This window comes from Portunus trituberculatus, chromosome 44 (assembly GCF_017591435.1).
Source record: "Portunus trituberculatus isolate SZX2019 chromosome 44, ASM1759143v1, whole genome shotgun sequence".
In the NCBI taxonomy this organism is placed as follows: Eukaryota; Metazoa; Arthropoda; class Malacostraca; order Decapoda; family Portunidae; genus Portunus; species Portunus trituberculatus.
In genome coordinates, this window is record NC_059298.1 from 5,388,054 (window position 1) to 5,403,053 (window position 15,000).

A 15,000-nucleotide genomic window follows, 5' to 3' on the forward strand; every position below is an offset into this window, starting at 1 on the left:
CATCAGCAACGCAAGGCTTCATTAGTGCCCAACCTCAACTCACTCACACTCTCGACTGTGAAGAACCTGTTGGTATGTCCCACAGAGATCGGCATCAAGGTGAGTCACGATTTCCACATAATTCAGAAATATATAGATATTTAGACAGGTTGGTGGGCGAGGTAAGAGAAAACACAGCTGTAGGTAATTGAGTTTATTTCCAACCGGTTTCGCTTTGAAATTCTTCAAGGAAACCTTGAAGAACCAAAAAACTGTTTCCTCTCACCTATCAATATCATAATTCATAAACTTTGTTCCTTCCTTTCGGAATTCTTCAAGTCATAAATATGATTGATTTAGTTTTCGATTGCCTTTTTTCCTATTGATAATGTTGAATGCGTGTTAACCAATTAGCATAAACATGAAAAAGTGATATAAAATAACCTCCATAGACTTAAAATAAATGAAATAGTCGTTATAGGACGCTGAAGTGTTTGACAATATGCGCATTGTAGCGTATTGTAGTGTGTATCCTGAAATAATAGGATCAAGCATAAGTGTATATCGTTCCCTTGCCTGTAACACTGAATGTACAATATTTCCTAAAGTTTAGAAACAAAGTGTAAATACAGTATGTTTTCTCGTATATCATATATATATATATATATATATATATATATATATATATATATATATATATATATATATATATATATATATATATATATATATATATATATATATATATATATATATATATATCATCGTGGCCAAAAGCGCTATTTTAATAGACCATTAATTTTCTGTGGGAAGATAATTTTGCCCATTAAGGTTAATATTAGAGTTAGACTAATGTTAATGACGCATTATCGCTGTTGAGAACGATATATATATATATATATATATATATATATATATATATATATATATATATATATATATATATATATATATATATATATATATATATATATATATATATATATATATATATATATATATATATATATATAGTGGATGGTGGTGGTGGTGGTTATGGTGAAGGTAAAGGTGAAGTTAAAGATGAAATTGAAGGTGATGATGATGATGATGATGATGATGATGATGGAGCTGATGATGATAATGATAATGATGATTATGATAATGGTGAAAATGATAATGATGATGATGATGATAATGGTGGTGGTAGTAGTGGTACTAGCGGTAGCAGCAGCAGCAGCAGCAGCAGCAGTGATATCAGTATTATCATGATCACCTTAATTACACTCTTAGTTGCTGAAATGTTTTCCTCGTGTTACAATATAACACATAATTATGTCTTTAGTTGAAAATAAAATGATCATGATCTTTATTGATATTGCTCTGTTCATGAGCATCATTACCATAATTAGAATATTTTACTAGGGAAGAGGATTAATTAATACAACTAATTCAAGTTGCGAAGGGGAATCGCTTGTATCCCAAAATATTCAACTTACTAACTAAAGATCACACGACCGTAAACAATTATTATACATTCCCATGGAAGATACAGTTTGTATATATATATATATATATATATATATATATATATATATATATATATATATATATATATATATATATATATATATATATATATATATATATATATATATATATATATATATATATATATATATATATATATATATAAACAAATAAAAGAAAGGAAGTGTCAAGAAGCCAACAAGCCTACTCTTGCTGTATGAAATTTATTTCCATCTATTATTACCATCTATAAATATGTCTTGTCTTTTAAAGTTTTCTAGTGACTCAGTATGAATACTGAGTCTGTTCTCTTTACCTTTCACTATTTGGGAACCAGTTCCATCCCATCTCTTTCTTGAACCTAAATTTTTCAAACTTGAATTTATTATTTCTTATTTTTAGTGATCATTTCTACCAATTCACTTTTGAGGTACTTCCCTTATTTTGCATTACACATGCCTTTCCTAATTATCCGAATTATATTCTCTTAACTCTTAAAATATTTTTGTTTGGTTACTAATGATTAATTAAAGCATTCGTCTTTCTCCCTCCATCAGTGACGCGAAGGCCTATTTTTCTTCCTCAGTATTGGGGACTGCGGTTAATTTTTAGAGTAACGCTAAAAAACTGTCAAAGTCTGAGAAAGTTTTAATGTTGCCAAAAGGATCTTCGTGTGTGACCGAGCAAGGCTATTGAAGGAGCTTTGCGCGGCGTAATACCCGTGCTGTAAGCACTTTACGTAGCAAAGACTTACTTTGGAAGCGGCTTTGTGTGCGCTGCCATCTTGCTGTTGCAGATGCACGGAGCGGGAATGAAGAGGAAGAGTATGGAAAAAAAGAGCAATAAGACGCAAAACAAGAATAACTCGAAGATCAAGAATACAAACAAGAACAAATCAAATAAATACTAAAAAATACAACAAAACAACAAAAACAACAATTAAAAGAACAAGAGCAAGGAGAAAGAGAAAAAGAAGAGTAAGAAGAACAGTAAGGGGAAGTAGAAGTTGGTGGGAAAATAAGCAATTACTTAATTAGCACTATTGATAAAAGCGCAGGAGGAGGAGGAGGAGGAAGAGGAGGAGGAGTAGAAGGAGGAGGCGGAGGAGGAGGAGGAGGAGGAGGAGGAGGAGGAGGGTGAAGGAGGAGGAGGAGTAGGAAAAAGCAGTAAAATAATGAACCAGTCCAAAATAACGAACGCGCGCAATTTCTTATCCCACACACACACACACACACACACACACACACACACACACACACACACACACACACACACACACACACACACACACACACACACACACACACACACACACACACTTCAATTTCCGTACACCTTTTTCTTACCTTCACCTCTTCTCATCCTCTCAGCCCTTCGTTTCCTCTTTCAACTTAATTTCATTTCATCCAAATTTCATACAAAGATGAGAAAATTCGGGATCTATCTGAAGTTAATCCAGCATGGTTCTGCGAAAGATTAGTCACAAAGAGTTGGAGCAGAGTAAGCAGAGTAAATCTGAAAACACGTCATGGTACTGAAGGGATTAAGAGTGAAATTGTGTTTTGTTGTAGTATACACACATACACACACTCTCATTCTCACTCTCACTCTCTCTCTCTCTCTCTCTCTCTCTCTCTCTCTCTCTCTCTCTCTCTCTCTCTCTTTCTCAACTCCGCTTTTTTCTCTTTTCCTTCTTTCCTATCCCTTCCTCTCCAGGTGGATTGGGACTCACGTGGCCAAGACTAAACCTATGGAAGCAAAATTTCAATAACATCCTCGCTAACTCAGGTTTCCGCTGTCGTAAATATAGAAGGCGGAAAGGAGAGTCTTGTCCCTATTATGCTCTGACGGAGGGACTGATGAATAAGGGGAAGGAAAAGTGGTGGAAAGATATTTATATACGAGATGTCTGAAATATGTTATAAGTGAGGGGACTGGCAGGTGCAAAGGGGTGTTGATAATAAAACGTGAGGGATGAAGGTGTGACACGTGTGACAGGGAGCTTCGTGTGAAAAGAGGAAAATAAGGTTTGGTGAGAAAAGAGGTGTTTGAATTGAGGCAGACGAAGAGGTAGACGAGAAAATAGATTATTGATTATGAGTAAATGGTGATGTACAATACATGCCACACATATTTTGTAAATATGCTAAGAAAGCTGAATGTGAAAATTAACAACTTTAAGATAAAAACGTGTCTTACGACGTTTTTGTCCCTCTCATTTGTGGTAAGCACAGTTGTAAAAAATAACATTGAATAAATAAGACGAATGACAAGTATGGTTAAAGATATGACAAATGTTGAAATCAATCGCAAACTGAAAACTTTAATGAAAAAAGATTGGAAATAATAATGGAGCAAATAAACATATCTGGAAGAGATTAAAAAGAAAGACCTAAAAAGTAACAATAGATATAGGAACCATATTCTGAAATAGGTTACGAATAAGAAAAATATATTTTGAAAGGGAAATTGAAAGATGTTGATAAATCCATAAGGAAAAATAAGGAAGAAAGAAAAAGCGAGATATGAAGGATCTCAAATTAGATTTTAATTAACAATTCATTAAAGAGGACAATTGAAAATATAAGCATGAAAAATAATAAAAAAAGAATTAATGGACGAATATGGAAAATGTGGTATTACCGTAATAGTAAGTACATCAAACGAATTACTAAGAAAAAAAGACAGGATGAAATTGACGAATAAAAAGAAGTTAAAAATAAAGACAAATGATGGGAGGAATTCTAAAGAAAGCTCAGTTAAAAGAACAAAACAGATGAAAAAAGGAAACATAAAAATTAAATAGAAAAAAATAAGAAGATATCATGAATGGAGGTAGAAAGATAAATGTTTTAATAAATTAAGAATGAAAATTCAATGGAGGACAATATATAAAAAAAAAGGATACAAGTTAAAGAAATTGGACGTGAAATCATGTGAACGAAGATGAAATTAATTACAATGGAAAAGCGTCAACAAACGAACAAACATCCCAGAACGTCTTCCACTAAATTTTCTGTAACTGAATGAAAATTTACTAGATAATAGAATAATAAGTTTAACCCCTTCAGTACCAGAACATTTTCTACATTTATTCTTCTTACTATTTAGTGATTTTATACAGCTTCAGAAACTTATGTGGGGATTAAAACAGTGAAGAGTCTCGCCATTAATCTTCTGACCTCCATAGAATCTTCCTAATGTCAACAGAATCGTCTAATCACACACAAAACAAAAGGTAAAAATGCGTCACAGTACTGAAGGGGTTAAATAAATAGAATATAGAATAAAGAAAGTGAGACGAGATTAATTCAGGTCCCCTTCAACCATTTTTCTGTTGTTTACCTCCCCTTTCCTTTCTCACTAACCACTTGCAATGTTTTTCCCTTGTCCTACAGCCACTTCCAAAGATTATGGGGGATATAAATTTCAAAATTTTTCACCCCCTTCTTTCTTACATATATTTAAAAAGATTCAATAGTATTTCTTAATGATATGAAATGTTACCTATTACAGTAAAAGTGTTAATATACAAGATAATTTGAGAGATAATTGAAAAGAAAAATGAAAGAATGAAGAATGAAAAACAAGTGCAGTATTACTTCCTCTTAACACGTGTCATGACCTTCAACTATATTTATAAGCGAAGAATACACTCACTGACGATGCTTCTGCGTATTCGTACTCTGACCAACTCGGTGACACGTGCAGTCCGAAACACGAGACCCACTGCAACTTGGCGAGGTCGTGCGTGATCATTGTTCGGTGTGGGGAAACGCTGCTATATTGATTAGATTACGAAGATTATGAAGAATGTTGATTATGGTATGAAAAACTAGCTGTGCTTAGTATTTTCGGAGATAGAGATGGTAATGGACGTTGGCTAGATACATGGATGGTTATGTCTCTATATACAATGGCCATACCTCAAGTGTCTTTTTTATCAATTACATTTTGTTCTCGGTTCCGCTTCTCTTACGGATAGAAAAAAAAAACATTCAAGAATACATAAGGAAAAATTCAGATACAACCGTCCCCTTCCTCTCTCTCTCTCTCTCTCTCTCTCTCTCTCTCTCTCTCTCTCTCTCTCTCTCTCTCTCTCTCTCTCTCTCTCTCTCTCTCTCTCTCTCTCTCTCTCTCTCTCTCTCTCTCTCTCTCTCTCTCTCTCTCTCTCTCTCTGGGGTGCAAATAAAAGTAAAAGAAATAAAATCAATACAAAATATTACAAAAACTATGAAAAAGTAAAGAAAAAGAAAATCAAAGCGAAAGATAAAAAAAACAATAGTCAGAACACACACACACACACACACACACACACACACACACACACACACACACACACACACACACACACACACACACACACACACACACACACACACCTTCAATTTTTACCTGTGTCAGCGTATTTTCGTCAGTTTGACAAGACAGTCATTTAACCTTTTGAGTACCATAACGCGTTTTCATATTCATTATGGTTACTATCTGGTTATTTTACATAGATTCAGAAACTTGTGTGGGGTTTAAATATTGAATACTTAGGTCATTAATCTTCTGATCTCCATAGACCCTTCCTGATGTCAATAAAATCGTGTAATCGTACACAAAACTCGTGGTAAAAATGCATACCATGCTAAAGATAGTAGTAGTAGTCATAATAGTATTGGTAATTGTTGTTATAGTAGTAATAGTTGTGGTAATCATGGCGGTAGTAGTTGTTTTTATTATGGTATTATTTACTGGGGGGTTAAAAAGAAATATATGCATAGAGATCCGAATGTTTACATATCATACGGGGAAGAGACAGGCACGTACAGACTCCTTGGTTATATGTACTCCAGGCTGGGTGCGACGTGGGAACACCTTCACTGCCTTAACTCACTGATCAAAGACTTGGGAATGAGTCGCCTTACCTAATACACAATGTGAGACCGTAGTTACGAAAGCTTATCTTGCCCCCTATTTCAGAATCCTAATCTATTCGACCTCACCTTAACCTGACTTGACGTTTTTAATCTAGTTCAACCTAACATATCTCTATATCTAACTCAGTCTTACCAGGTATAGTCTAACATAACAAAACTTAACCTCCTCCTGCGGCCTCACTACACAAGGCTTTCTTCTTCCTCTCACCACTATTTTGTTCAACTTTCTAATGCAAGAGTTAACCAATCCTCTTAATCATCCATGCTTTTCTCTGGTAAACTCTGAAATTCCTTGCCTGTTTCTATATTTCCATCTTCCTACGACTTGACTTCTTTTAAAAGGGAGATTTCAAGATATTTGTCCCTGAATTTTGGATAACTCATGATCTTTAAGGAAATTGGCAAAAATCTGTGGGCTTTTTTTTTTTATCTTTTGTTGCCCTTGGCCAGTTCCCCGTCCTGTAAAAACAACAACAACTTAATATACCATAACTTCAACTTATCTGGCTTAACCTTACCTAACCTAGTAATTCAGTTTGATTAAATGGACATACTTTGATTTAGTCTTCTTCAAACAACCTAACATATCTTACCTAACATATTAGCTTACGTAAACTAAACTGGCTTAACTTGACCTAATTTAACCTACCAACAACATATTTTTTACCTGACATTAGCGCAACCAAACTTGACCAAGGCTAACCTAACCTAATCTGATCTGTAGGCAATGACGCAGGCTAAGAAATGAGAACTGGTTGCCCTGACATGACCTCGAAGCCTGAATCTGGATGACAGTGAAAAAAGAAAGAACAATAAACATCAAAAAAGAGAGAGGGGAAACTGTGTGTGTGTGTGTGTGTGTGTTTCACTGTTTGATCTGCTGCAGTCTCTGACGAGAGCCAGACATTACCCTACGGAACGAGCTCAGAGCTCATTATTTCCGATCTTCGGATAGGCCTGATCAGACCAGGCACACACCACACATCGGGACAACAGGGTCACAACTCCTCGATTTACATCCCGTACCTACTCACTGCTAGGTGAACAGGGGCTACACGTGAAAGGAGACACACCCAAATATCTCCACCCGGCCGGGGAATCGAACCCCAGTCTTCTGGCTTGTGAAGCCAGCGCTCTAACCACTGAGCTACCGGGGTGTGTGTGTGTGTGTGTGTGTGTGTGTATTGCTTTTTTTATACTACAGTTATTCAAGCCCCCGTGTTCTATCAGGATCTCCACGCTGCCTCTCTAGCTACTCTTGGTTCCCTCCCTCACCGTCCTTTTCTTCTCCACCCTCAGAAGATCAATATATCAGGCATCCTCGGGAACTTTCTCTCTCCTCGGTTCCTCTTTTTCCATTCCGACGGAAAAACAACTGATGATATTAAGGCAAGGGTGGTTATTTTTCTTTCTCTTGATCTTTTTTTTTTTATTTAGTTTCTCTCTGATCTCAGTAACATAAATAAAACACCACCACCATGACCACCACTGCCCCCACCACCATTACTAGTACCAATATACTTAACAATAACAACAACAACAACAACAACAACTACTACTACTACTACTACTACTACTACTACTACTACTACTACTACTATTACTACTACTACTAATAATAATAATAGTAGTAGTAGTAGTAGTAGTAGTAGTAGTAGTAGTAGTAGTAGTAGTAGTAGTAGTAGTAGTAGTAGTAGCAGCAGTAACAGTAGCAATAGCAGTAGTATAAGAACAACATGTCACAACCCCATCACCACCATCTCCCCCTCTACCCCATAACAACCAGAACAACCACACTAACATATATAACAAACCCAACACAATTATGTCTTCAAAACGCTGAGTATTATCATAGGTAAACAAAAAAGAAAAAGAAAAACACTATAACTAAAAACTGCATGCGCCGCTGATGTGTAGAAGCTCAGCAGCGCTTTTCACGTACTCAAATATACCTACAGGCGCTATAGGCCATAACATTAAAAGAAAAAAAACTTCCTTACAGAGCATAGAGGTAGTATTGACCAGTAACAGAGGCAGACATCTCACACCTGCCTCCCATTCGTACTCTCTTTCATTGAACTCCCGTGTCGTGTTCTGTCATGTCCAATAAGGCTTCAATAGAAAGAATAGACAGAAGAAATCTTAGAGAGGAAAAAATGTTAATGAGTGAGGGGGGAAGAATATAGAGGGAAAGAGGGATGGAGGGAAAGTCGGAAGGAAAACACACTCTCTCTCTCTCTCTCTCTCTCTCTCTCTCTCTCTCATCTGAAATCAATTACCTTTCATGTACTAATTTCATGAAATCTCAAACTGTAATACAAACAGAAACTACTTATTTGTTATTAGCGATGATATTTCTTATGGAAGAGGGAATAACTGGCCAAGGGCAGCAGAAAGAGTATACAAAAAGGCACGCTTTGTTGCCTGTCCCCGTGCAGGTCAGGTAACATATAATTTCATAACTAAAATAAAAAGGAGAGAGAGAGAGAGAGAGAGAGAGAGAGAGAGAGAGAGAGAGAGAGAGAGAGAGAGAGAGAGAGAGAGAGAGAGACCCATTTTCTTTCTGACCTTAATACACAATCTTTTAACACTGCTCCTAATTATCATAATTACTATTATAATTAATGTAGCCTTCCATTGTTACTGGTCTTCAAAAAGGTGACGTACGTACATATTCATCTCTCTCTCTCTCTCTCTCTCTCTCTCTCTCTCTCTCTCTCGTTTTAGTTTGTTTTCCGTTCAGTACTAAACCTATAATATCATCATCATTATTATCATCATTATCATTATTATTATCATTATTATTATTATTATCATTATTATTATTATTAGTAGTAGTAGTAGAAGTAGTAGTAGTAGTATCATCATTATTATTATCATTAATAAATTGTATTACTATTACTATTATTATTATTATTATCATCATCATCATTATTATTATCATTATTATTATTATTATTATTATTACCTGTGACGGTTTCGCGTGACGGCTGTGTACAGACATACATATATTTAGACAGACAGACAGAGAGACAATACATACAGAGAATGACAGAGGTGAAGCAAAAAATATTGAAACAAAACACAGCCTTGCTGCGTCTTTCTCACTTGTCAACACAAAGACCACAAACAAAACTCGTATGGAACAATATTTCTTTACTCTATGACAACTCATTTCTATTTTTGCTACAAATCCTCCAACATTGCATAATCTTTTTGGACGTTTTTCTTTAGGGACTTGCCTCTGAGTGACACACACACACACACACACACACACACACACACACACACACACACACACACACACACACACACACACACACACACACACACACACGTATCCTCTTATATAAAATGAGGATAGGAGCTAATATATTTACTTTATGTTCCTCCTTTTGTATTTTTAGTATCTACATATGTGGCATCTCTCAAATCTTTCAGCTAAGGGAAGTGTCTTCAACGTACATCATGACGTCCTTGGTGGGTCAGTCAATGCCCGTGTACAAAACGCATATGTCATACGTCACTGTCACCTCCGTGACACCCACAATCATCACCGTCACCAGCCTGTACACGCCAAGCCTCTCCTTCATGCATGTCTCCACCACAAAGGTAAGGGGCTACTTGGGCTAAGGTTACTCTCAAGACAGCAAGCATCAGTCTGAAAGCAACGGCAGGGAAGCTAAACAAAAGGCGATTTTCTGAAAAGCCGCTGCACCAAACTCACAATTTATTCAAAAAGCTCTAATTTCAGTTACGCTGGTTTTCAATTTCTTAACGGCTCTTATGACATTAATAAGATTTCTACATAATTCACAGGAGAAATACTTCTGATAATCTTGCTGATAATTTTTGTAGCCTTTACAAATAGTCGTGAGCAAAGCGTTGCAGAATAAATGATTGAGATCGTTTGACCATGTGTAGAACAGACAAGGGAGATCTAAGAAAAGGGATTCTAGAGATAAACTTACCAAGCATAAAATGAGAAGACCAAGGAGAGGATTTAAGGATGTATTGAAGGAAAAATGCGGGTGACGGGTGTAACAAACGATGCAGAAAAATAGGTAGAGACAAGTACCCGACCTGTAACGGGAGTAGTCTAAAGCTAAGAAAAAGATAACAGTGAAGATAATGTGTGAGTATGATGAAATTACAAGATGCACGGTGAACTTCAATGATCTTTAACTGCTTCAGTACCAGGACATGTTTTCATATTCATTCTGCTTACGAATTGGCTTTTTAATACAACTTCAGAAACTTATGTGAACATTAAAATAGTGAAACCTTCGGCCATTTATCTTCTGATCTCTAAAGACCCTCATAATATATAAAATATCGTCTAATCATACCAAAAACTCAAGGTAAAAATGTTTCCCAGTACAATAGTCTTCTCACTTCCACAGACTCTTCATAATGTCAATAAAATTGGCAAATCGTACACAAATCTCAAGGTAAAAATGTGTCCTAATACTGAAAGGGTTAATGAAGCCACAACAGAGTTCCCGCAATGCCATTCACAACCACCTGAACATTTCCTTACCTCCTACAGGTTCTAAACGAGACGGTGACGGTGCCCACAGCCTCCGCCGTCACTAACACCATGCTCTTCACCAATACGGAGGTCCTGGTGCACACCGTCACTAGCACCACAGTCCTCACCACCCTGACCACACACCACACCACGCTGCCCCTCACTCACCTCCTCACCGAGCGACATACCATCACCACGCCTACTATCCTCACCCACACGGCGTCAGTCACCACCACTATTACAACTTCCCACACAGCTCTCCTCACTAAGGTATGGGGAGGAGTAAGTTTGGTTAGGTTAGGTTAGGTTAGGCTAAGTTGAGTTGAGCTGAGTTGAGTTGAGTTGGGTTGGATTGAGTTGAGTTGAGTTGAGTTAGTTTGGGTTGAGTTGGGTTAAGTTAGGCTGAATTAGGTTAGGTTGGATTAGGTAAGATTAGTTTAGCTTTATTTTTAAGTTTAGACTAGGTTAGGTTTGACTTCGTTTGGCTTAGGTTAGGTTAGGTTGGGTTGGGTTAGATTCAGTTAGGTTAGGTTAGGTTTAGTTAGGTGAAATTGAGTGAGGTGTTGATTGGGTTAGGTTAGCTTAGGTTAGGTTTGGTGATGTAAGGTTTTATTCGACCAGTTTCGGCTGAGTTATGGGTTAGCTAAGATTAAGCTCGAATTAGTTTAGTCATTTATTTGAGGTTGAGTGAGTAAAGGTTGTGTTAAATTGGGTTGAGTTAAGTTTAGTTTGATTATTTTGTTTTGCTTTGATTTGGTGAAGTCAGGTTAGGTTGGGTTGGGGGGAAAAAATGAAGTTGTGTCGCATTGGGTTGTTTGTGTTGGCTTAATTTTAGTACTTGATGCATTATTGCCTTACTCCCAGCTCTCTCTCTCTCTTTCTCTCTCTCTCTCTCTCTCTCTCTCTCTCTCTCTCTCTCTCTCTCTCTCTCTCTCTCTCTCTCTCTCAATCAATATGTTTGGTCAAGATCATCTTTCATATTCTGTTTTCTTTCACATTTCCCCATTTCTTTTATTTATACCTTTACTTATTTTTTGCTCTTTTATTGATTTTTATAACACAAAGATCACATTTTCATGCCATGTTATTATTTTTCTCTCATTTCCCAGTTTTCGTTCTTTTCCTCTTTTGTTTTCTCGTCTTTTTCATCTGATATCGTTAAGTTTTGGTAAGATTTCTGTTCATTCCTCGTGTTTTCATTTTTTTTCTCTCTTATCTTCTTTTATGCCTGTTTTTCCTCTCTTCTTCACTTCAATTCCTTCTCTTATGCAATTACAAGTGTTATGATGCTTTGTTTCAAGTGTTTTGTTGTTTCAAGTGTTTTGTCTGTCTCTGTTTTTCTTTTATTTTCTTCATCTCTTTTTTTTCATCCCTGTACCCTTGATTCATTTCTCAACTCATCTATCCTTTTTTTTTTATTAGTATCATTTGCATAGCCCGTCTTTTTTTCTCTCTTACTTCTCATGTTTTCCTTGTTGTCTAGCTTCTGAACTTTTTATCTTGTTTTTTCTTTACATTTTCTCTCTGCATCCTCTTTACTAACTAACGCTTCCCTTTCCATTCCCTTTCACTCTTTTGTTTCCGTATTTTTTTTCCATTCCAGCTTCCTTTCACTTCCTTTCTCTCTCTCTCTCTCTCTCTCTCTCTCTCTCTCTCTCTCTCTCTCTCTCTCTCTCTCTCTCTCTGCAGTTGTTTTCCTCACCATTCTGTCAGTTAAATGCCTCGCCGCTAAGATGCCAAACAGGAACTGGCCTATAAAACATTTCCGTTCACTCCTAATATCTTCTCTTCCTCCTCCTGCCTTCACTTTTCCTCTTTACACTTCACCTATTTATGTCCTCATTACTTTCCTCTCCCGTCTCTCTCTCTCTCTCTCTCTCTCTCTCTCTCTCTCTCTCTCTCTCTCTCTCTCTCTCTCTCTCTCTCTCTCTCTCACACACACACACTCTCTCAGTCAATAATTTCTTTTCTACTATCTCATTCTACGCCAATTGACTTACGGATGCCTCTTTCCACATGACACCGTAGCACGCGAGGCTGAGGGTGGCTGACGTCAAGCTGGTGACCGAGACCAAGAGACTAACGCAAAACTTCACGGCCACCAATACCTACTACGTACAGGCTATAAGGGCGGCCTGCTGATGTGTGAGAAAAGCAAGCCGAGGAAGAGCCAGGATGTAGGTTACTGCGAAGAGAGGATAGGGTGAGAGGGTATATGATGTGTGTGTGTGTGTGTGTGTGTGTGTGTGTGTGTGTGTGTGTGTGTGTGTGTGTGTGTGTGTGTGTGTGTGTGTGTGTGTGTGTTAGCAGTTATTACATAGTATCAGACTAATATTACTACGGAAGTTCATTTTGAATACCAAATGTGTGTGCGCGTGGTTGGCTTTCTAATAAACTACATAGACTTTACTGATATCATAGTCTTATCAATACTCATAACGTCAGGTGAGTTGGGGAGAGTGCACGTCTCTGTGTATGTGGATGGCTCGTTTGTTGATGAAATATACTAATTAACCACTACACATTGTGCGCAAATATCTTTCTTTTCCTACCATAATAGTGACACAGCACCATACCTCCACTACACTCAAGAGACTCTACTCTAGTGGAAATTATACAGGTGTGTGTGTGTGTGTGTGTGTGTGTGTGTGTGTGTGTGTGTGTGTGTGTGTGTGTGTAATTCACCTCCTCCTCCTCCTCCTCGGTCGTCTACTAGTCACCCAGCCAGTCTTCCCAATTACGGAGCGAGCTCAGAGCTCATAGACCGATCTTCGGATAGGACTGAGACCACATCAACACACAACACACACCGGGAAAGCAAGGCCACAACCCCTCGAGTTACATCCCGTACCTATTTGCTGCTAGGTGAACAGGGGTCACACATTAAGAGGCTTGCCCATTTGCCTCGCCGCTTACCGGTGTGTGTTTCACTGTTTGATCTGCTGTAGTCTCTGACGAGACAGCCAGACGTTACCCTACGGAACGAGCTCAGAGCTCATTATTTCCGATCTTCGGATAGGCCTGAGACCAGGCACACACCACACACCGGGACAACAAGGTCACAACTCCTCGATTTACATCTCGTACCTACTCACTGCTAGGTGAACAGGGGCTACACGTGAAAGGAGACACACCCAAATATCTCCATCCGGCCGGGGAATCGAACTCCGGTCCTCTGGCTTGTGAAGCCAGCGCTCTAACCACTGAGCTACCGGGTGTGTGTGTGTGTGTGTGTGTGTGTGTGTGTGTGTGTGTGTGTGTGTGTGTGTTACATGGATCTAATGCCAGATTAACAAGATTATTACATTATTAACACAGGAAACAATTTTTGAGAATCCGGCTAATAATCCCTGTGATATCTAGAAAACAGTGGTGATAGAGAAAAGCGTTTCAGATTACAGACCATAAAATAAACACTGTATACTTCATATTCCCACAGTACGATTCAACTATTCTACGTTTCCAATATAATCTAGTTTCTTGAAACCAGCAGTGACGTCAGGGAAGGTAAAGAGATACACAGAGCCCTCGAGATAGAGTATTGTAGTGAAAGAACTGACGAAACAAAGAAATGAAAGGTGCTGTTTGCGTCCCTTTGTGGTGTTTCCTGGTTGTTAGTATACATCTGAGAGGAATAAAAGTTCACAAATAGCATATCTTCAAGAGCACCATACTTTAACCCAGGAAAAGAAGATATATAATAATAAAACGAAATGTATGCATGCCAACACAATATACAGTCTGGCCGTCTGGATGAACACATGTACATCCCACAGGAATAAAAACCCCACACATTGTATATATTGAAATGCAGCATATCTGAAACCAGAAAAAGAACAATCAAAATAAATGATTGTATGATGTTCAGCAATATGATGTCAGTAAATAATATTAAAATTTATGTCAGTGTTGACCTTTATAATTAAAAGGTTCAAGAACAAAAAAAAAATAAATGCTTACTGACGTTTTGGGAATACATTGCTAAACTACCGTTTTTTCTTCTTATGAAATATCAATAATTAGCAAGTGTTCGAAGATGTGACCTTAGAATTTTCT

The 15,000-nt window shown here is 37.4% G+C and overlaps 1 protein-coding gene across 1 annotated transcript in view; it reads right to left on the reverse strand.

Annotated features, from left to right (window-relative positions):
• LOC123518607 overlaps window positions 1–15,000 on the reverse strand; it is a 54,603-nt gene that overhangs the window by 28,326 nt on the left and 11,277 nt on the right. The window lies entirely within an intron of this gene.